Source organism: Lissotriton helveticus, chromosome 3_2 (assembly GCF_964261635.1).
Source record: "Lissotriton helveticus chromosome 3_2, aLisHel1.1, whole genome shotgun sequence".
Taxonomy (NCBI): Eukaryota; Metazoa; Chordata; class Amphibia; order Caudata; family Salamandridae; genus Lissotriton; species Lissotriton helveticus.
Window position 1 is genome coordinate 162,492,780 of NC_136062.1, and position 21,327 is coordinate 162,514,106.

The following is a 21,327-nucleotide window of genomic DNA, read 5'->3' on the forward strand; positions in this document are numbered from 1 at the left end:
AAGGGCTTTGTCCCGGGTAGGCACATTCAAGAGTAAACACTCCAATTAATTGGTAGTATTGATATAGCGTTGGCACGGTCGGAGCCCTTGGCAGTGGCAGCGTACGACGCTGCGAAGGCCTTTGACCGAGTCAACTGGAGCTTCTTATGGGAAGTGTTAAGAACAATTTGATTTGGAATGAGCTTCATTGAGACACTCAGAGGGTGCTATGAGGGTGCTTCGGCATCTATACTCTTAAATGGCCTCTTGACGCCGCCCTTTAGTATAAAAAGGGGCACAAGGCAGAGGTGCCCAATTTCGTCCCTTTTGTTCGAAATTTATATTGAACCCCTGGCGCAGGCGTTGAGGATGGATGATCTGATCACCCCCTTTAGAGTCATTGGTTATAGCAGTAAATTAGCCCTGTACGCTGACGACCTACTGGTTTATACCAGTGATCCAGCAGAGGTGCTTCCTAGGGTTGAGGAAACCCTGACTGAATTTGGTCTATATTCTGGCTACCTGATTAATAACTCTAAAACGGAGGTTATGTGCTGGGGGATTGACAACTGGGGTAGAGCCCGCAGCTGTGAGTTTAGGTATCTGGGGATAACAATAACACAAGACCTAAATAATATTACCCAGATCAACTTGAAGAAGGTGGCTAAGGAGATTGACCATCTTTTTGCCAGGTGGCAGAACCTCCCTCTGACAATTTATGGCCGTGTGAATCTGGTTAAGATGGTCATTCTGCCCAAATTGACGTACCTGTTTAGTACCATACCACTGGTATTTCCAGATAAAATCTTGGGGAGAATCAGGGGAAAATAGGTAGGTTCATCTGGGCCAATAAAAACTCCAGGCTCTCCTGGAAAAAGCTAAATAGAAAGCTCCTGAAAGGGGGTCTAGCGCTCTCAGACGTGTTATCGTATGCAGTCTCCTTCCAGCTCAAAAAATATACGCTGTCTCCTTTCTAACCCTGACAATTCCAACTGGGGTCGGATTCTGACTATAATGGTTAATCTTGAGGGCGGAGAATCAGGCTTCCTATATAAATTTGGGGTGCCAACATTTTACAAAAAAGTCCTCCTCAAGGTGTTAAAACCAGCTTTAATGGTTTGGAGCAAAGTCAAAGGGAGATGGGGCATAAGATACTATTCTGACTTCGCCCCAATCTGGGACTCCCCTGGCTTACCGTTATGCCTTAGGGACAGCCTATCACTCCCCATTAGGAGAGCAGGGATCGAGGTATGGTCTGACTTGGTAACATCTTCTTTCTATCTGGAATTCCTCGCTAAGCTCAGGTCAATTTCCCTTGGCTTGGATACAGGCTATACTGGTCCCAATCCTGAAAAAAACGGACGCGGATCCTTTACAATTCTGCAACTACCGCCCGATCTCCCTTCTGCCTAAACCAGCTAAAATCCTGGAAAAAGCGGTTCAGCGGCAACTGGCTCTCTATTTGGAAGCCGACCAGCTGCTTCATGACTCGCAGTCGGGATTCAGAACCGGCTATAGTACTGAGACCGCGCTTTTAGAGGTCTCAGAGACTATTCGTGAGTGTGTGGACAGGGGCGAGGAGGCCATGTTGTCCGCCGCTTTCGACACAGTGTCCCACGAAATACTTCTGGACCGCCTACGGCAGTTGGCAATTGGAGGTACTGTTCTGACTTGGATCAGATCGTTCCTTACTGGTCGGACGCAGAAGGTATTTCTTCGGCCCTTTGAATCAGAGGGTAAACCTCTTGTGTGTGGAGTGCCTCAGGGCTCTGCCCTGAGCCCTCTATTTTTCAACGTCTATTTAGGCCCTCTGGCTAGGGTGGTGGAATCTTGGGGGGTCAGAGTGATCTCTTATGCTGATGATACTCAGTTTGTGTTTTCATTTAGAGATCACTCTGACACCAATTTTTCCAATTTTCGTAACTGCTTTAGTGACATTTGCTCCTGGATGGCCTCTAACCATCTAGTTTTAAATACTGACAAAACTGAGGTTTTATTTTTTAACCAAAAAACGGCACTTCCCAGTACTCTGTGGTGGCCAACAGTATTGAACCCCCCCCCGGTCCCAGTCCAGACAGCTCGCAATCTGGGCTTCCAATTTGACAATGCCCTGTCTTGCAAATCCCAGATCAATAAGGTCTCATCAGCCTGCTTTGGCAAACTACGCATGATCCGGAAGATCTTTCCTTACCTCCCTTTGGATTCCCGTAAGACCATTGTTCATGCCCTGATCACGTCGCATTTAGACTATGCCAACAGTCTTTATGCAGGCGCTCCCCTTTACCTTATTGAACGTCTACAAATTGTACAAAACGCTGCTGCAAGACATCTCCCGCCGCATTCAGTTCAAAGCTCTGATCCTAGCCTTCCGTGCTCTCAACGGTTCTGGCCCGGTTTATTTGAAAAAGAGACTCAAACTTTCTCAATCTGTCAGAGCGTTGAGATCAAACAGCCTTCGCCTCCTGGTGGTACCTAGAATCCGCCGTGTCAGGAGTGGGGGCAGAGCGTTCGGAGTAGTTACAGCTAAACTCTGGAACAGCCTTCCACTGGATCTGAGGTTTATTGAGTCGGAACCTTTGTTCCGACGCAAACTCAAAACTTGGCTGTTTACCACCTTATAAGCAGCTTTCCTCTTCTAGCACGTGATCTGTAGCGCCGGGACACCCCCCCTTGGGGGTAGCTGTGCACTTTATAAGCTTCTTAAATAAAATAATAAATAAAATAAACATCGGAGGAGGTTCTCCCATCGGAGGTCCTGAGAGTTAAGATTGGGGACTCTCTTTCTAGATTTAAATATTTGCAAATGGGCCCTTGGTATTTGGCTGAGAAAGAGAATATTGGGGTTAATTGGGATATCGAGTATGCCATTCAATCCCCTAACCCCAGGAAGAAGGAGGTGGGCTTCTGGAATAGAAACATGCTGGACGCGGAGGAATTGCAGTCCCCATCACTCCATCTGGTCTGGAATTCCTCCACATTGGAGGAAGCCTCAGTTAGTTTATATGAGACATCCCACCAATTTTTATATAAGTTTGTTAGGCCAGCTTCACTCAACAAAAACCACTTCTACATCATCAACAGGCTGCATTATACGCCGAAAAAGATAGCGAAGTTTGTTACTCCATCCCCTAAGTGTCCCAGATGCGGCCTGATCGAGGCCGATGATATCCATACCTTCTAAGATTGCCTGGGGCTGGGTCTTTTTTGGGATAATGTGGAGAGGGCTATAGAGGGTATTTTTAAAACTAAATTGCGCCTCAATTCAGCTAGAGTTATGTTTGGTTTGGATGAAGATATTTTTAGGGGGCTTACGGCGATACAAGTGGCCTTGTTCTTTACCTTAATTCTGATTGCCCGCAGGGAGATCTGCAAACTCTGGAAGGATGCTAGCCCCCCTCTATATGAAAACTGGCTGCGGATTGCATTAAGTATGGCGTGTTTAGAAATGGGCTTGGCACATAAAATAAATAGTAAGGTTTGGGAACCTTTGATCCTGTGGGGCAGAGAAATGAGGCTGGTCTAAGGCCTCATAGGTCCTGTGATTACACCAAGCTTTGGACAAAAAAAAGCAGGCTGTGCCGGCCTCAGGTGAATGCAAGAACATCAGCCCTGGGTGCCCAGGCTGGATTAGGGCTTTAAGATAGTTCAGTTGCAGACGCCAATGGTGAAATGAGGACCAAAAAAAAAGAATAATTATTTTTGAATTTGCCATCTCTCCTAAAACATTGCAAATAGACAGAATTTCATGGTAAACTAGCTGCCATTGAGCACCATATTCACTTTTATATGTCTGACCAACAATTCCCTTGGAATTTAGTAGACCAAGGCAAGCTGAATAAAGTTGTAATTAATTGAAAAATTCCATTCAGTGAAGGTTAGTAATCTGTTTATTTATGTAAAATCCCAGAGTAAAAAGCGACTGTTAAAAAATCAGAATCACTTGTGCCAGATAAGAATAGCCAACACAACAGTGATGGACAGAATGTGGATCAATGTCACACATTCACCCCAGTCCAAAGATCTGGGCCCAAATCCATCGTTTTTCCACTCCACACCACCCTGGGTTAGACAATGGCGATATGCAAATCAGCGCTGACCCTGTGCCCCATGGGAACAGTCCAGTCCGAACTACAAAAGTCATGTCCTTCCCAGAACGGAAACAAGCATCCGAGGACCGGCCCGGTTTCGAGGTAACACCTCTCATCAGCCCGGCTAGCTTGATTCCAGTGGTGTGGAGTGCCTGGGACTCACGTCTGAGCATCCCCAGTACACTTAGAGCGGTAATTGCAAACACAACAGTGATGGACAGAATGTGGATCAATGTCACACATTCACCCCAGTCCAAAGATCTGGGCCCAAATCCATCGTTTTTCCACTCCACACCACCCTGGGTTAGACAATGGCGATATGCAAATCAGCGCTGACCCTGTGCCCCATGGGAACAGTCCAGTCCGAACTACAAAAGTCATGTCCTTCCCAGAACGGAAACAAGCATCCGAGGACCGGCCCGGTTTCGAGGTAACACCTCTCATCAGCCCGGCTAGCTTGATTCCAGTGGTGTGGAGTGCCTGGGACTCACGTCTGAGCATCCCCAGTACACTTAGAGCGGTAATTGCAAACACAACAGTGATGGACAGAATGTGGATCAATGTCACACATTCACCCCAGTCCAAAGATCTGGGCCCAAATCCATCGTTTTTCCACTCCACACCACCCTGGGTTAGACAATGGCGATATGCAAATCAGCGCTGACCCTGTGCCCCATGGGAACAGTCCAGTCCGAACTACAAAAGTCATGTCCTTCCCAGAACGGAAACAAGCATCCGAGGACCGGCCCGGTTTCGAGGTAACACCTCTCATCAGCCCGGCTAGCTTGATTCCAGTGGTGTGGAGTGCCTGGGACTCACGTCTGAGCATCCCCAGTACACTTAGAGCGGTAATTGCAAACACAACAGTGATGGACAGAATGTGGATCAATGTCACACATTCACCCCAGTCCAAAGATCTGGGCCCAAATCCATCGTTTTTCCACTCCACACCACCCTGGGTTAGACAATGGCGATATGCAAATCAGCGCTGACCCTGTGCCCCATGGGAACAGTCCAGTCCGAACTACAAAAGTCATGTCCTTCCCAGAACGGAAACAAGCATCCGAGGACCGGCCCGGTTTCGAGGTAACACCTCTCATCAGCCCGGCTAGCTTGATTCCAGTGGTGTGGAGTGCCTGGGACTCACGTCTGAGCATCCCCAGTACACTTAGAGCGGTAATTGCAAACACAACAGTGATGGACAGAATGTGGATCAATGTCACACATTCACCCCAGTCCAAAGATCTGGGCCCAAATCCATCGTTTTTCCACTCCACACCACCCTGGGTTAGACAATGGCGATATGCAAATCAGCGCTGACCCTGTGCCCCATGGGAACAGTCCAGTCCGAACTACAAAAGTCATGTCCTTCCCAGAACGGAAACAAGCATCCGAGGACCGGCCCGGTTTCGAGGTAACACCTCTCATCAGCCCGGCTAGCTTGATTCCAGTGGTGTGGAGTGCCTGGCACTCCACACCACTTGGAGTCAAGCTAGCCGGGCTGAAGAGAGGTGTTACCTCGAAACCGGTCCGGTCCTCGGATGCTTGATTCCGGTCTGGGAAAGATATGGCTGTTGTAGTTTGGACTGGACTGTTCCCATGGGGCAACAGGGTCAGAGCTGATTTGCATAAAGCCATTATCTGACCCAGGGTGGTGTGGAGTGCAAAAAAACGATGGATTTGGGCCCAGATCTTTTGACTGGGGGAGTGTGTGACATTGATCCACATTCAGTCCATCACTTGTTGTTTTTTGCAGATAAGAATAGCCAACACGTGTTTCCCCCACTTATGGCATAGAAGCCTCAGGCTTTTTTAAGGCTGGTATATAAATGCAAACATAGATAAAACATAACCAATATTTTAAGCAGAAAAGCAAAAATAAAAACAAAAATAGAAAAACTCCTGAGCAATGAATAACAATTCAATTCCATTTAACAATCATTACATAACAAACATAAATATAAATGAGGTGAAAGCTATGAATGGAAAGGAGAAAGTACAATAACATGTACGCATAGATACAAGACAAAAATATATATATAAAAGGAAGGAAAAGGATGTAATTTAGGTATATCATCTGTGATCACAATTATGTACAATATATTAAAATAGCCACAAATCAATAGTAATTATGATACAGTTTTGAACATTGAAGGATATGAAATCATTTCATATAAAAAACAATAAGAGCATGCATACAATTTGTGTATCCAGGATGAAATAATACAAAAACAGTAATGTTGCATTGTGTCAAAAATATAGAAGAATTCCACCGAGTTGGCATGGTGGTGAATATATAACAGTACAGAACGTGATGGGTGACCCAGTGACATACAGAGAAACACCAGATTGGAGGTGCAGCGTAAGTGGACACCATTAGGGGCAGGGAAATTAATTCAAATACATCAGTCAGATAAAACGTCATCTGTGAAATAATGATGTAATACAAAAAGATATAGAAGGAAAAAACAGGGCAAATATTTTCATTTTTAAATGGAAGAATAGTAATTCCGATTGCTGTACTGTTTAATAACCTTTGCTACTCTACCGTTCCAAGTTTAGGCCGGAAATCCACGTCTGTCGGTAGTCGATAGGGACTAGTCAGTGAAATCCCAGCAGTGTGTTGTGGGCACCATCTTTAAAGAACCAGTAAAATAACTACACGGATTAGTAGCTGTCACTGTGGGCAAGTGGTTAAATGTCTGTATTGTTAAATGAGAAAGAAGGGGGTGGAAGAGCAGAGACAAGCGAATTCTGTGTTGACCATTATGATAGTGTTATATGGGATTATGTGGCCCTTAGATACATTGTTGACATTGCTAAGTTAGCATGAATTTTGCTTGCCCTATGCTGCTGCCTTTGTGCACACCTCTGCTAAGAGTATTTTTTAGTGACACTTTGCCTCTGATTGTACATGATAACAGATTGTTTTTCATGTTCTCAGCTTTCCTTTCAATTCTGTCTGAACATAATGTGCAAGGTTGAACAACAATGTCTCCTGTTATTCTGTTCTGGTCAATCCCTATTACCTAATAAAAACATGTTACACACAGTTGCAATATGGAAGTATCGAGCTTTGATATAGCATTGTTACAAGTTTTTGAAACACACTCTAAGAAAGCCGTTCCATGGAGCTGAGCTCTGCTGTTCCTATGATGTACACCTTTGTGTTTAGGCATTTAGGTAGGGTGTCTGCAAACAACGCCTAAAAATCTTCTGTTACATCAAATAACTTCTTACTGTCAAGGGGAGGGTGATTTGGCTTAGTTGTTTTGCCTTTTTCACATTTAAAATGACGACTCCTTCTGTATTCTGTGGTATTGTAACATTGCTAATGATGCTAGCTTTATGCATTTTGCTGCTGGTCGTGGTTCGCATACTGTTTTATGAATCCATATAGTCAAAATAAACATTTTTAACTTATTCAGTGATCTGATTATTCTTATTATGTACAAGTACGAGAGAGCGAAAGATTGTCTTGTTCTTGTGACTCTGAGGTGAGTGCTCGTGTTCTGGATTGTCTAAACATTTGTAGCTTCTTGATATTTTTAGGAGACCGAATGAGATACTATCGCTAGTCGGTTAGGATTTTGGGTACAATGGTGGTAGGAGGTACAACCCTATTTACTGAGGTCCTGTTTTCTTGTGCTTAGCTCTGTGTATGAGCAGAATCCCCCCAAAAATAGTCATTGATGCAACGTATTTTAATGCCTACATGAGTGGTTGCGAATGGCTTGGGCCTAAGAGTGGTGGATCTCTCAGTAAGGGAAATCATATTCATAGAAGACCGAAGCTGTTGTGATTGATATGCTCTATTACTTAGGCATGTCATCGGATGTATGATGGTACAACGGTGCTTTCACAACGCGTACCGTTACCACGCAGGTTTTACAACGCAAGTCGTTACAACGACCTGCGTTGGGGGCGCTGGATAGTGAATAGTTTAATTTACTATTCCAACTCCAGTCCCCATGGATAGTAGGGAAGGTGTTGGATAGTAAATTAAACTATTCCCTATCCTACAGCACCCTCCAGCGCAAGTCGTTGTAACGACTTGCGTTGTAAAACCTGCGTGGTAATGGTACCGCGTTGTGAAAGTTTCGTCATAAAGGATGTTTCCCATGTAATCAGTTCTTGTCGTTTTTCCAAAAATACGGTATCCTCATTACAATTTTGTTTGATCCTCAGCATGTAGTGTAGTTCCTATTATCCCAATAGGCTCTGCGCATTGGAATAATACCTTCAATAGTATAGACCTAGGACGGAGGTTAACTAGGTCTTCTACTGACGATATTAGACTTAAAGTTTTGGGTTTGCAAGCCAGCTCAGAGTTCACTAGAAACTTTCTCGAATAGGCAAGGAGGAGTTGAACCTCCCTGGATAGACAAGAAGGGATTTAGTTTCTGACAACCATAGAACATGATAACTTTGCTCTCCCCTAATCAAGAGTGTATCTCTAGAGTCGTGTGAAAACAAAAGACAACTTATTTTACTCAGTCAGTTCAGTGCATTCTTAGTTTCACCAGATTGTAGAGAAAAGGAAGAGACGGGCGTGTTCAATAAAAGATGTTATTTATTGATCAGTCTCTTTTCTCGTACAAGAGAAATGAATCGATATTATTGCAATACTTATGGTTAAGTAAAGTGCATACAATAAAAGCAGAAGTATAAAATAATACTATAAAAACATCTATAGGGTTTCTAAGCCATATGGTGGTTTAAAATGGATAAAATAGATACATACATATATACATTTGACTAATCGTACTCAACTGGTGCTTCTAACTACGCCTACCCCAGTGTACCTGACCTAAGCCTAATACATGGGCGGGAGTAGATAAGTAGCAGTTTAAGTTAAGTTTGTTTTGCCAAGTGACTGACTCAAGAATTCTCTGTAAGGGGTTATTCAGTTCTGTACCTGAGATCTAGAATGGTTGAGGGCTGGTATCTCTCGTCTTTGGTCTCGATATTCCAGGCTGCCTGTAAGGGCTGCCTGGAAGCGCCGAGCTGGATTTCTCGGCAGGAGAAAGCAGCGTCTCGTTCTCAGCGCGTCAGGAAGGCGGGGCAGCGCCAACGGGGTCCGCTCTGTGCTGGCCTCTTCGGCAAGTCTCGCTGCTCCGATCTCGTCACCACCGCGTGTGTTTGCTTAAGGCAATGTCGGTAATATTTATACCTGTAAGGTGCCGGGATTGACGTAAGGATGGACATAGATACGTCAATAAGGATGTCATACGAACTGGTCGTTAGCACATTCTTTACTGAAGTTCTTGGTGAAATCAAAACAATGGCCGCAGGGATTTTCCCAGGTTGTCATAGGTTTGATTTGTTTTGAGAACTCCGTATGCCTTATCAGGGGCTGAAGGAATAGTGCTTGCCTAATTAGATGGCAATCGTTGTGACCTAATCAGATAACGCGTTCCTGTGCCGTGGTGTGGCTTAATCAGATAACGGTTTTTGCATCATGGGATGGCTGCTAGTTAATTGTTAACCAGAACAGGGTCAGGAATAGGGGGATCGATACAGAACCTATAGGAATACATCACACTCACTCCACGCTAACTATGTCCATGTTTACAAATCTAGGCATAGTAAATATACAGTGACATATGTGTATACCGTACCACCCCAAAATACATCCATATGCATTTCGAAATTATGAAATTATGTAATATACGAGAAAAATATAATCATATGCACTATATGCACATAAGCAGTAGAGTAATGCTAAATTAATCACGCATATGTATACATCAATATTAATAAGATATGAAAATGACACATGAAATGGCTCTTAATACAGAAGAAAAAGTGCGAGACCATTTCATCACAAAATAAAATATCCATGAACATGCCAGAGGGCAGCTAATGTCTCTAAAGTTCCTACAATAGAAATTTAGTTCTCTAAGAATAGTTTCTACTTTAAGCAGAAGATAAGTGTCCCGAAAAACTATAAAAATATTTTGGGGATTTGTGAAAAAATCTGCTGTCCGTAGACTGGAGAAAAATTGTTCACGTTACTTTATCATTAAAGTTGAAGGCCAAATTCACGGTGGTTGGAACGCCGCGTGCTAGCTTGCTCAAAAGTCATTATTTCTGCTCTGGTGAGAACATCATATCATTTAGACTGTCGAAAAAGCTGTCAACAGCTTCCTGTGAAAGTTCCACTAACTCGGAAAAAGTGGTCACCATGCATTCATGAGCATGATTGCCTCCGTTGATGTTTTGATCAGCATAGCTGACAGAAGGTCGTACCTGATCGATGCTGCTTTCATCTTGAACCTCACTACCCCTCAATCGTAGTGGTGAAGTTTCCACAAATGCCGTCATCAGGATTGGTAGCCGCTGGGGACAGCACAATGCATGAGCCGTGACCGGACCCAACAAAGTTTCTGCATCCATTGGCGCATCCGATTGTAGCGTCAGACAGGTGTCCAACACGCATTCTTCTCCGCATAGCAAGCACCTTAATACAGGTAAAACACATCTTTGCCACATTGGTCGAAATGAAAGAAACCAAGTCATGTTCAGGTCTCTAAGCCGGGATAGTCCAAGGATCTTAGATATCCGGTCCCGGTATCCAATGGCTAGGATTGTTTCTTCCCTTGTGACAGGTGTTTTGTCTGTGACACGGTCTGCCATAGCGAAATAACAGGATCAAAAATAGGATTCCTGCCACTAGTCCCAAAAGGAGAGGAAGTCCACCAAAGATGGAATGGACAAAGTCCGGAAAAATACCCAGAATGGCTTTAAATGGTGTTAAAGCCCCCGAAAACACTGTCTTAAATACATTTGAGACTCCACTGGTATCAGAAATATTTAAGATTTCGTTCAGGATTTCTGCGAAATGTATGGGGGAATTAGTTGATAACAATGAATGAATCTCTGCCGTTGTCCTTGCAACTTGGAGATCATACGTTTCTTTTGATGACGTGAGCCTGGTCGGCGTCTGAAGGAGCACTGTTTTCATTCTGCTTAAAGTATCAATTCGAATAGAAGCAATTTTCAAGTTCGGCCATAACCTTGCCTCCCTGCCTGGCATTGCGCTGGGGAACAATACTTGTTCACAGCACATGACCTTCGCAGTCGTAGTTACGAGATAAGGTACTCCGGGCACCAAACTACAACATCTGCGGTCTACAATTACAATGTAACTCCCGTTCGATAGTCTCCTAAAGAATGGTTCTATTTGTGCTGCAGGTGTGCCTAGCTGGTGGCATGAAAGGTTATTTGAGGACCCTTCACAGGCTCCGTGTAAACTAATTCCATTACACAGAAGTGTACCGCTTAGTGACATCGCACAATTATTGCCACTAAGAAACACTTTCTGGCCTTTATTACTGACACATGCATGTGAATAGGGCAAGTTCCATGTTGACTTAATGTACCCTTTACCCAATTTTTCGTACATGCCAGCCTGTATATATTTTTGGCAGTATTGAAACCTGAAAGTAGATATTGGAATATTAATTATCCCATGTATTATCCATTCACTGACAGGTCGTTCTGACATTGTCACTGGTAATCTCTCGAGTTTCTCAATGCTCAGGATTGTATAATCAGCACCCTTCTGTGCCATACTGATTTGTTTATCAGTAAGGTTAAAGATATCGAATAGTGACGTTGTGTTGATTAAACGCCAAGGCACATAGCCTGAACGCAGATTTTGTAACGTCCAGCCAAGCTGTACAATAGAACGCAATTGGGACTGACCGTGTTGTAACAACAGTAAGTCTTGCGATATTATGTCGATTGCTGAAGACACAATGCTGTCCAAAGAGTATATTCTGGAGGACAGAGTCATTAACTCATTGTCCACTACAGAAAGTGATTTTTCCAAATTAATACGGTCAATTTCCCGTATTCTCTCTGATGTTTCAATTTGAGTTATTTTCCAGGCTTCGTTATAAGCTGCATATACAGAGGCTGCTATGAAGCGTTTTTGACGCTGTTTGCGCGGTCCCATAATGAAATCACGCAAGTCAGCACCATCAGTAAGTAAAGTTAGGTGTTGCTTAATTTCTGTCAGTGTGGATGTTTGTAGCCATTGAAGGCAGAGCTTGCCCACACTGTACGTGGTAATTATCCCTGGGTGTTGTCTTTGGGAATATCTAGGGTCTGGCCTGGTCAATGTGAACCCCTGTATTTTGTTCAGGAATCTGTCTTGACAGTTATTAGTATCTGTGGGCCAGATCAACCACTGTTTCCAATCAGGACGTGTTCTGTTTTGGCTTAATATATGGTTTACGTCTATCTCCTCATCTATAGAGCTATTACTGTTCATTGTTGGCTTTGGAATAGACGGTTTGTTTAAGTCTTTGATTTTGGCTAGGCCAAGGCAGGTAGTTTGTTGAATAGTGTCATTCAAAAATATAATTTGTTCTGGGATCATGCAGGCTCTAAACAATGATTCTATACCTTGTACTTGCCATTCTTTTGTACCCCAAACACTTTTTACTTCAACATTTTTGTCCCAATAATCAAAACCAAATGTACTCATTTGCTCAAAAAATGAGTCTGAATATATCAATTTAGTGTTTGTAAGCATGGTCTTCGTACCTGTCTTATTTGACAATTTGAAATAAAATGTTTCTGCATTACTTGTGTTGAACCCTGAAAAATATGAATATTTGTCATAAAAAGCTCTTGAGCTACCTTTTGGAGGGGTTGCACAGTGTTCCCATTGATTATAATTTAAAACATTTCTAGGTTGTGCAGATTTATGCAGATAATGGTTACCAAAGTGATTATAGCAGAACATCTTATCATAATTAGACGAACCCTGCAAATAATCATGTTTTGTAAATTTAGCAGACATTACTAGGTCAGACATCATATCATTAATACTTTCAAAGTCCCAATCATCAGCAAATGAGCTTGGTTTTACAAAGTCACTCAATGAGATCTTGATTTGATGTGGATACTTCAGGATTTCAACCGGACCATAGATTTCATAATCAGTTTTGTCCCATGCTACCCCACCGGGTATAGGATTGGCTGTGAAGTTGACTGAAGGAAGTTCTCTTTTCTCGACGTGTGAAGACGTGTGTGGTTTGAGGACCAAGTTGATTTTCTGGCTTGCTGTGTCCATTTTAGCATATTTTCCCTCAATGAAATGTCCCAAACATAGTACCATGATGAGCCAAAGTATGAGGATAAGTACACCTAAGGCCACCAAGAATTCAATCCATGGAGAAATCAGATAGGTTTCTTTCAGATGTTGAAAAAGTTCCTTAGCTTTATCTTTAAAGGTTTTTGTTGATGTCTGTTTCTTTGATTCACGCAGATCTTCAGATGAATCATCGAAGTTGATGAAGTAGCCGTATGCCGTTCTGTCTATTGTTCCAATTGCTTCAGGATTACTGTTTGCTTTATTAGTGTGTTTTGTTGCAGCAGCATAGTCATTTGTTACTTCATTGTAGATTGGTGTGTCTCTGCTAAATGTTTTTATTTGGGTTTTTAGAGGTTTAGGTTCCATAGCATTGTTGCATAGTCCTTGTTGTTGTTCTGTAGGCATTTCAAATGTGAGTAGCCTCTTAGATTGAACCTCTGTGTTTGTAGCAAACCTTGGTGTTCTACTACTTATCGTGAGTCCACTTGGCCTACTGTTTGTTATCGGCCACATGATTGTGGTTTTACCAGGTCGATTGATACAACTCTGTTCTCCTTTTTACCAGCAAGGGGCGGTAGTACTACTGATCTTGTCCCGTTGATAGACAAGACAGGAACTGCTTTTCTGTAAGAAGGCCCAAATTCCTTCTTTACCGCTATCTTTTCTCTGATTAGATCCCCGACTTTTGGAATCCAGACAGGTCTTGCTGGGACAGGTGGTTTTTCTTCAGTGGTTGTTGGCTGTTGTTTCAACTTTATGTTGCTCAGGTCTTTCCTTGTTTCATTTAAGTCCTGTAAAATAGCCAAACGATCTTTGATATCAAAGCTTTTTTCTTTAACCACTGAAGTCTGACTGTCAAGATCTAAGACTATCATTCTAGTCCCAAACAATAATTCGTACGGACTGAATCCCCTCAGAGAATTTCTTGGCAGGTTGTTTAGACTACGTTGGACACTTATTAGATGTTTGACCTACCCAGCTCCCGAACCTAATACCTTCGCTGTTATAGATTACTTTATGCCTTTGGTTTTTTCTTTACACCATCCCGTTCCCTCAGGTAGGAAGTGAGAAGAGTCCCGCTATACTATGCTCATTTGACCATCTTTTTCACACGCTTTAGGGCAAGAGGAAAAACATTAGCCAAACGTAGCATGCTTCTAGCGTATATGCCATTATAGACCCGTAAATCTTTTTATAACAGTTCAGACGTCAGCCGAGTGCTGGGGATCTACATTACAAGTGGAAACTAGTCTTTATATGTTAATTAGACGCATTAATTTTTATTGTTGATCCATTCTGGAGTGAAACGCCATGGTAATATACCGTTTCTCTCGCCACTGCGTTCTCTGTTGCAGTCAGGGCATTTCTTTACAAAAATGTGATGCTGCAGGCTCATGCCTGGCCACCAGTATTTTGATTGTAATTCTTCCAGAGAATCTTTTAGTTTGAGGTGTCTGAGACCCTCACCCATATGTGCGTCTGCTATTAACAAGCCTCTCCTGTCCGTGTTTGGAATTACTCTGTCCCCCACTCCAGGGATTCGAGCAAAAGGAATGGAGTTTGCATCGATCATGTATGTATATTTGAGTGGATAGTTGATCGGTAGCGCTGAGCAGTCGCCTTTTGATGACGTTTTCACCGCCAGCACTGTTTCACCGTCAATGTATTTTACTGCACGCTTTTTTATAACTACGGAAGCCGATTCAGTTGCTACCGATGTGGCCTTCTCAGCCAATGAATTCCCTGCAACGTGAACGCCATCACGCTGATGACTCAGTGAGTGTATCACGTGAGTCTTTGGTAGTTCTTTCTGTAAAAGAACTATTTGTTTCCAAAGCACTTTTTGCTTTATTGTTGCACCTGTGTCATCTTTGTAACCGTTTTGAATCCAATTCTGCAAATCGTTGTTATATGATTTGACGCAGTAATATGAATCGGACACTATAAGTGTCGGGAATTCGCGATCTGCATTATCTAGCGCCATTGTCAATGCTATTATTTCAGTTTGTTCTTCTGAATTAGTTTCTACTGAATGTGTTTTTTTTGGCAGAGGTCTCAGTTTCCCTCCGTGCCACACTTCTTTTGTGATGTCACATGTGGGGTTATATGCTTGTTTTCCCCACCCTGGTGGTTGAGCATGGCCGTCTGTATAGATTACACAGGCGTACTGTCGTAAGGGCCGAATGTCGATTGGCAGAGGGTATGTCATTTCATATTCTAGATATTTTAATTCTTTTAATTCTGGATCAAAGTAGTATTTTACTCTGTCCGTTGTAATTGAATTCACCCATTGTATCCATTCAGGATTCAACGCTGTTGTTGGTAAATTACATGGGGTTGTTAATGCCTCAAAGGCTGATTCTGCTGTTCTGACTGTGATACGTCTACCGTCAGCGTTGTCTTTTTCTCTTGCTATAGCCGTTTGAACTGCATGAACAATGTTTTCTTTAATACTGAAACTCTTTTCAGCTTCTGTGTACAAGTGTGATTTATATGCAATTGGTACCTTTTCTCCCTCATTAGAGGTCAGGTATGTGAATCCGCATCTTCCTGGGATGACTCGAATCACAAGATTGCGTGTGTTGTCACGTGTTTCTAATTTTGTTTTAATTAACATGTCTGTTTGTAAGGATCTCAAAATTACTGTGTGTATTTGAGTCCAATTGATTCTTTTAAAATCTGGTTTTATTAGATCATAAAGGGGTTTTACCCTTTCTGCGTAATTTGCAATGTATGTTCTTCCGAAATTTAGGAAGCCTAGAATTGATTGTAGGTTTTTTAGTGTTCTAGGTGCTTGGAGTACCGCACATTTCTCTAGGAAATTGTCAGCCAGGCTTTTGCCTTCACTTGATAATTCGTATCCTAAAAACAGGACTGTTAGATGGGCAATTCTAGACTTTTTAAAGTTGAATTTGTAACCCTCTGATGCGAACCCAAGTATTATGGTGTTCACTCTCTTCAAGTGAGTATCCAAGTCATCATCTGTTAGGTAAATGTCGTCGACATAGGATAATGCCTCGTCATCATATGTTTGTAGTAATTCTGTTACTCTCGCTGAGAATAATCCTGGGCTGTTCTTGTGCCCCTGGGGTAAACGGCAGAAACTTTTTTTGCAAGCCATTTACCGAGAACGCAGTCAAATATCTGCTCTCTGGTGCTATATTTTGACAAAAGAATCCATTAGAGATGTCTAATGTTGTTTTGTATTTTTTGCGCACTATGTTATTCATTAGTTCAGCACTATGCGAGTTTTGCACTGCAAAAGTTTTGCAACATGAGTTAAGGTGTCTGTAATCCAAAACTAGACGATATGAGTTGTCTGGTTTGGAGACAAGAAACAAAGGGTTGTTCATTTGTGAGGTGCAAGTTTCAATCACCCCCTGGTATTCAAGTTGATCTAGGATCTCTTTTACCTGTTTTTTAGCTTCTTGCTTAATTGGGTACTGCCTTTGTGCAGTAGGTTGTGATTTTAACTGGATTTTATGAGGAGGAGAGTCCTTATCCCATCCTACATGATTTTTTGATAAAGCAGGAGCTAGAGCTACTGCCCACTTTCTTGCAAGTATATATTTTTTATGAATTGGAATGTGATTTGAGAAGGCAGGCATAATTATTTCTTCGCCATGAGGGCACTCCCTGACAAACTCGGGTGGCCAGTCTCGCTCAGCTAGAAGGATGTCATAGCCCTGTGAGAGATTATCCCAAAATAGACCCCTTATTTTTCTAGTCTTATCCCCCTCTATACGTAATGTTATTTCATATATTTTGTGAGGTTTGCTAACTCTGGTATCGGCAGTTTCCACCTGAATGTATTCATTCGTGTCCACTGTCTCCAGATGATTCATAAGGACTTTGCGAGCTATGCTCACTTCTGCTGCGATGTCTAGCATTGTCTGAGCCCATTCTCCGTTTTTCAGTTGTGTCCTCAGTATTCTCGGCATTATTGATTACTTTAATGCTGGCTACCTTCTTTTTTGGAAATTGTAATTTTTTATTTGGATGAGCAGGTTCCTTGTCTTTGGACTTGACGTGCTCTTCCCTGTGTTCTGATCGTCCTCTTCTTTCCGATTTCTGCGAGGAAGTCTGAAAAGATTGAGAGGGACGTGTATCATTATCTTGATATCTATCAGGTTTCTTTATATTATCCCTATTTCTAAGGTTGTATTTTTTCACAGAGGGCTCCCTTTGGGGAGACTTGCGTCCTTGGTCAGGAGATCTTTCTCTCCTTCGAGGAGACCTTCCTCTGGTCTGGAATCTTTTTTCTTTTGGATAGGATTGTTTATTTCCTTCCCAGCTCTTTTTTTGTGTTGTTAAATTATTTTTAATAAATATTTTCTCAGGACTTTCAATCAGTTGTGGTTTCACCGGTATTCCACCCAGACTATCTCTTCCTAGTTCTTCATAGGATTTTTCTATGATTCTGGCAATTTCAGCTGGTTGATCTGCTATATCTGTTTCTTTTAACCTTTGGCGGATCGCCACGTTTGCTGCTTCTCCCTTTATGTTGGCTAATAATATAGCCGAGACCTGCTTGAAGTCTTTCAGTAATTTCATACCAAGAGTTAAAGCGGGTTCTGGACCATATTCATCTTGAATTTGTTTTAGCACATCTGGTATTACTGACATGGATGGTACACCATGTGTTTTTGTGTAGATGGAAGCAAAGACTGTACCCCAAGTGTCACAGTCCTCTATGTGTGGTGCGACTCCCATTGGAAGACAGATAGTCAGAATCCTGTGTTTCTCAAGAGGAGTGGTGTCTGGAAACACCGCCTCTAATTGAGTGATTTTTTGTGCTAGCCAGAAAGGTATTTGTTCCCGTTTTGCGGGTACTTTACCTAGACAGGACTGTATGTTCTGTGGTGTAATTTTATTTGTGTTCCCCTGATGAGGGGTCAGCTGTGGAATTTTGATTGCCGGTTGGATTGTTGAAGTCCGCATTACATATTGGACTAATTGTCTATGTAATTGTATTAATTGTTTTAGTTGTACTAAAAGAGCTGCTGCAGACATCCCGTCGATGTCTGGATGTGGTGTGTATCCGGCTAGGACCGGCCACGTTGCTCCTGGTCTACCTAGTGGACCGAGCCTGGTGATGTGATTATTATGTTTTAGGGCGCCATTAAACAAGAGCAGGTGCTCTTGGAATTTAAGTGGTACTTCCACCTCCTCGAAAGGAATGTACTCTTCAGGAGGTTCCTCTGTTTTGTAATAGTGGAAGACCTTTGTTACAGCATTAGCTGCTGGAAAGTTTATCCATGAATAGAATACCTCTGTCTGCCGATATTCGTGTGCCTCAATTACGAATATGACTGTGCCACCTCTAGGTGTCAGTCCATTTTCTATAAGTTTTAAAGTTACAGATTTCCTTTTGTTGACCGGGATGAGTATTATATCCGGGTCTGCTTCTTGCATAGTATTATCAGCTGCTTCTAGTTCAGCTGCTATTCTAGCTGTCTCTCTTTCTTCTTCACTGTCTACCATTTTACCGACAGGAATGTTATTCCGTTTGTTTGCAGATCAGGTTTCTTATGGAATCAAAGATTAGATGCACAATATTTTGGAACAGTGTATCCTTCAACGTTGACTAAACCAAGACCCATACATAGGAGTCTCCTCCTGCGAGGTTTGGCGGATATGACCTTTCACCCACTCCAGACGTCTTTGGAGTATTATGAGAAAAAAGGGTTCTGTGTGAAAAAGCACGACTGAGTTACTCTAATGTCTTGCGTTAGTTTTATCGCCTTTCCAAACGTTTGGGCGCCATGTAGTGTAGTTCCTATTATCCCAATAGGCTCTGCGCATTGGAATAATACCTTCAATAGTATAGACCTAGGACGGAGGTTAACTAGGTCTTCTACTGACGATTTAGACTTAAAGTTTTGGGTTTGCCAGCTAGCTCAGAGTTCACTAGAAACTTTCTCGAATAGGCAAGGAGGAGTTGAACCTCCCTGGATAGACAAGAAGGGATTTAGTTTCTGACAACCATAGAACATGACAACTTTGCTCTCCCCTAATCAAGAGTGTATCTCTAGAGTCGTGTGAAAACAAAAGACAACTTATTTTACTCAGTCAGTTCAGTGCATTCTTAGTTTCACCAGATTGTAGAGAAAAGGAAGAGACGGGCGTGTTCAATAAAAGATGTTATTTATTGATCAGTCTCTTTTCTCGTACAAGAGAAATGAATCGATATTATTGCAATACTTATGGTTACGTAAAGTGCATACAATAAAAGCAGAAGTATAAAATAATACTGTAAAAACATATATATGGTTTCTAAGCCATATGGTGGTTTAAAATGGATAAAATAGATACATACATATATACATTTGACTAATCGTACTCAACTGGTGCTTCTAACTACGCCTACCCCAGTGTACCTGACCTAAGCCTAATACGTGGGCGGGAGTAGATAAGTAGCAGTTTAAGTTAAGTTTGTTTTGCCAAGTGACTGACTCAAGAATTCTCTGTAAGGGGTTATTCAGTTCTGTACCTGAGATCTAGAATGGTTGAGGGCTGGTATCTCTCGTCTTTGGTCTCGATATTCCAGGCTGCCTGCAAGGGCTGCCTGGAAGCGCCGGAGCTGGATTTCTCGGCAGGAGAAAGCAGCGTCTCGTTCTCAGCGCGTCAGGAAGGCGGGGCAGCGCCAGCGGGGTCCGCTCTGTGCTGGCCTCTTCGGCAAGTCTCGCTGCTCCGATCTCGTCACCACCGCGTGTGTTTGCTTAACCGCATGCGTGCGGGCGGAATTCCGCTCGTACGCTGAGGTTTTTTATATCGCACTTTACGTGACGAGCTGGGCTCGTCATGAGCGTGCGAGGAGGCTACGCCATGACGAGCCCAGCTCGTCATCAGCGTCGAAGGGGTTAAGGCAATGTCGGTTATATTTATACCTGTAAGGTGCCGAGATTGACGTAAGGATGGACATAGATACGTCAATAAGGATGTCATACGAACTGGTCGTTAGCACATTCTTTACTGAAGTTCTTGGTGAAATCAAAACAATGGCCGCAGGGATTTTCCCAGGTTGTCATAGGTTTGATTTGTTTTGAGAACTCCGTATGCCTTATCAGGGGCTGAAGGAATAGTGCTTGCCTAAACGTCGATGCTTGCTTTTTCTACCGGATAATAAATTAGATTGTAAATAGGTAGAAAAACTCTTGCAATTGTTGTATAGAGAATTTTTGTAGATCAATTTATTTGTATGTTCTCTTACAACGTTGTATATCTATCATGTACCCTTGTAACAAATATTAAATCCAAATACTCTTTCACATACACCCTTTCTTTTGCTCTCTTTTGTCTCAAAAAGATCACTGTTTAGTGACAAACAGAAATTGACTTAAAAAACATTTGTCACAGTTGTTGTGCATTAACGGCATCAAATATATCAGGTCGTACGATTGTAGATAATTAAAATAATATTTGAAACATAAAGACAATTAAAACCCTTGAAGGTCCAATTACCATAACATGCCTAATTAGATGGCAAGCGTTATGACCTAATCAGATAACGCGTTCCTGTGCCGTGGTGTGGCTTAATCAGATAACGGTTTTTGCATCATGGGATGGCTGCTAGTTAATTGTTAACCAGAACAGGGTCAGGAATAGGGGGATCGATACAGAACCTATAGGAATACATCACAAGCAGTTCACCTTTCTTGTGGATGACAGCTGTCTGCTGTCAGAATGGAGTTAACTGATGTATCTTTCCAACAGATCTTGCTGTGAAGTTGATCATTCTTAATAAGCAATGTGAGATCCAGGAAGTTAATCTCTGTTTGGGAGAAGAGGTGAGTACTCTTAATATGCAAAGGATTCACTTCCATTTGATACAGATATTTTTGGAGTAAGTTCACTTTGCCCTGCCAAATGCAGAGAATATAATCTATAAAGTGCCCCCAGTACATGATATGTGTGGTAAAATCGGAAAAACGTAGGTCCCAGACCTAGATTTTTTCCACGTGGCTCATGAAAACTGAATGAATATAGTGGTGCTCATTTTGCGCCCGTCAATGTTCTGCGTTTTTGTTTGTAGATGCTCTGATTGAAACAGTAAACATTTTGGTTTGGGCAGAATTCCAACATGTCGAGAAGCATTTGGTTGGATTAGAGAAAATTAGCTGGTCTAGTCCATATGGTCCTTTTGATTGC

The 21,327-nt window shown here is 42.4% G+C and overlaps 1 long non-coding RNA gene across 1 annotated transcript in view; it reads left to right on the forward strand.

Moving 5' to 3' along the window:
- LOC144826254 (uncharacterized) overlaps positions 1-21,327 on the forward strand; it is a 62,217-nt gene that overhangs the window by 19,436 nt on the left and 21,454 nt on the right. The window contains exon 2 of the long non-coding RNA XR_013609735.1: positions 20,893-20,966. This is a non-coding gene — a long non-coding RNA (uncharacterized LOC144826254). The remainder of the gene's footprint in view (positions 1-20,892; positions 20,967-21,327) is intronic.